The sequence below is a fragment of the Brassica oleracea genome, chromosome C5, assembly GCF_000695525.1.
Source record: "Brassica oleracea var. oleracea cultivar TO1000 chromosome C5, BOL, whole genome shotgun sequence".
NCBI lineage: Eukaryota > Viridiplantae > Streptophyta > Magnoliopsida > Brassicales > Brassicaceae > Brassica > Brassica oleracea.
Genome location: NC_027752.1, coordinates 16,982,852 through 16,985,736, shown reverse-complemented (window position 1 = coordinate 16,985,736; position 2,885 = coordinate 16,982,852). Strand labels below are relative to the sequence as shown.

The 2,885-nt window shown below is 37.1% G+C and overlaps 1 long non-coding RNA gene across 9 annotated transcripts in view; it reads left to right on the top strand.

Annotated features, from left to right (window-relative positions):
* Positions 1-2,879, top strand: part of LOC106296013 — a 7,251-nt gene extending 4,372 nt beyond the window's left edge. For 2 of the 9 annotated variants that reach the window (XR_001261109.1, XR_001261110.1), the window contains 2 exons: positions 2,352-2,491; positions 2,546-2,879. This is a non-coding gene — a long non-coding RNA (uncharacterized LOC106296013). The other 7 variants (XR_001261105.1, XR_001261106.1, XR_001261107.1 and 4 more) reach the window with 7 other exon arrangements.
* The last annotated feature ends 6 nt before the right edge of the window (positions 2,880-2,885 follow it).

Here is a 2,885-nt window from a genome sequence, read left to right as displayed (position 1 = left end):
AACCCAGATTATTGCATGTCGTCGAGAATATTGTAACTTGGATGTAACACTTGTATTAACATACTGACAAAATGATAATGCAGGTGCACATTGCCCAGAGAGGTGCCATTACACCATTGATTAAGATGCTTCAGTCATCAGACGAGCAGGTCGTGGAAATGTCAGCTTTTGCTCTTGGTCGATTGGCTCAGTTACTTGTGTTTTCCTGAATCTGGTTCTTTATGGATGATTATTATTAAATCAGACCTTTTATGTGATAAGAACAAAAGTTGCAATTCTTTTTTTGCTTGGAACATATCTTAATACGCTGGTATATTCTCAATGCAATATTTTAAATGTTGCAGGACACACACAATCAAGCTGGCATCGGACAAAGAGGAGGCATCATCTCACTACTAAATCTTCTTGATGTGAATACTGGATCTGTCCAACACAATATTGCATTTGCTTAGGCCTTGCAGATAACGAGGTAAACTAAGTTCACAATGAATAATTTTGAATACAGCTATTTCTTATAGTAACTATACATACCATGAGTACCTAAACAAGATTTTTGTTAACAGGAAAATCTAGCAGATTTCATTAAGGCTGGAGGTATCCAAAGGCTTCAAGATGACAACTTCACCGTTCAAGTATGTTTTTGACTGCTTATGTTTGTAAAACCAATCTATGACGTTTCCAAATTCTGATTTATAGTCTTTTATCTACAGCCGACTAGGGATTGTGTGGTGAGGACATTGAAGAGGCTAGATAACAAGATTCATGGGCCTGTGAGAATCTATTTCTGTTAGACCTTCTGGTTGTTAGTTAAGTATAGCCTTGGTTTTAGTCCCCTAATGCCAAACCCTTCTTTCAGGTACTGAACCAATTATTATATCTGATGAGAACCACTGAGAAGACTATACAAAGGCGAATTGATTTGGCTCTTGCACATATTTGTGACCCTAAAGATGGAAAATTGATTTCGTTGATAACAATGGTAATAGTCTCATTTTCAGAAATTTATACAAAAACCTTATTATTTGTTGTTTTTTCTGTTCCTGATCAATAGATTTATTACTAACGCAGGGGTAAGAGTTTTTTTGGAGCTTTTATACTTGCCAAGCATGAAAGAGCAGACATATTGTTAGAGACCTTTAATCGAATAGAAAAGCTACTTCCAGTGCACCAGAGGACTCAGCTCCTTCCTCACCCACCAACGGCAACGGGTAAGAAAACTTCATTTTTTCAAGTTTAAGAACTACTTGTGTTTGTGGTCTTGACTTGTGATTGATTGTAATACTGAAGGTGTTTCTGGGTGAGGAGTTTGTGAACAACCCTACTTTGTCTGATGTCACATTCCCAATCCATGATACAACATTTAATCCCATTTTATGTTTCTGTTAATATTGAGATATACGTCCTCTTCGCATTCGCTATCTTCATTTGTATTTCCATTTAAATAGAATTTCAACATTATACATGTGCATTAATATGAATGTAGACATCTTTTATCTTCTTCTTATACATGTGTTCTGATAATCACTATGACTATACTAAGCAAACCACTTGACTCCACCTCGACAGTTTAAAGTACAACAACACATGTATCTTTTAACACAGCGCGGGGGCTCAGCTCCTCAACTTTCCCTTTGTTTTTTACTATGAGTTACCAAAGCAAAGACAGCTGGGGATTCTTCATAGAGGTTACATTCTCTAGACTCTTCCATATCTTTCAATTTAACTGATTCGTCACTTCTACCGTCTACAGTTACATATAAAAATTGTTAGTAACAACTTATCGCAAAGATTTTATTGATGTTCTCTCCTCTGTATTGTCTGGTAAATTTTTGGTAGTGACATTTCTTTTAAAATTATTGAGATTTGATGTCTTTTTATCCTCCTTCAAATGAAACGTTTCTGATTTATTGGCATTAAACTGTGACTTTGTATAAGAAAATGGTTTATTTTCTTGAAGGAAAAAAAGAAAATCAAAGAGAAACTGAAAGTTATCGTATAAGTCTCTCCCACCACTTCTCCAAACTATTTGATTGCTGTGAAGAATGCTTCATGTTCTCTCTTTGACTCATTGCTTGAAGAATACATTGCTTCTTCTTTGCCTTTTCCTTTCGCAAAGGCTTTTGTTCTCTTAGATCATAATCATGTCATGTACATATTAGGGACTCACATTATCTATTAACTCAGAGAAACCTTTGTTGGTGACAAGCTTAATAAGATCTTAAGCTTGGCTTTCATTGACATTTATCTTTTTCCCTCGACTTCATGTTTGTTGTTATATTTGGATATATGCTGTTGAAAAATATCCTGGAAACACTGATCTGAGACGCCACTTTGTGTTCTTCTTCGTACAGACTGTACGTTGCATTGAGTTCTGAGACGCACTTTGCAAAGGTACTAAAAATATTGAGCAGACTCAAATAGCAAAAGGATCAAGAAAGACAAGAAATTATCTTTAAGGCGTCGAGGAAAAGATCTTAGACGCATCTTTAAGGTAAGGTAGATATATAGAAGGCGTCGAGGAAAAGATCTTAGACGCATCTTTAAGGTAAGGTAGATAGGAAAAAGGAGCGCCGCCGATCCGAAAGTCACCATTGTGATAAGACTTCATACCTTCGGTGGAAGGCAAGCAAAGAGACATCTTTGGAGGAAGCTTGTACATGGAGACAAGCTGCGAGGGAGCAGATAAGTGGTTGTTAGCGAGCCCAATGGATCCACCGAAAGCCTTGGGGATAGGTTTCAAGGCAGTAGCATCGTCAGTGCACATCAAAGTCAACGTAGAGATCTTTCGACGTCCATGGAGTATACTCCATTAGGTGTGTATAGTAAGCCAACAATATGTCAGAGGAGCCTCGCATTGACTGGTCGATCCGTAAACGATGTTGAAA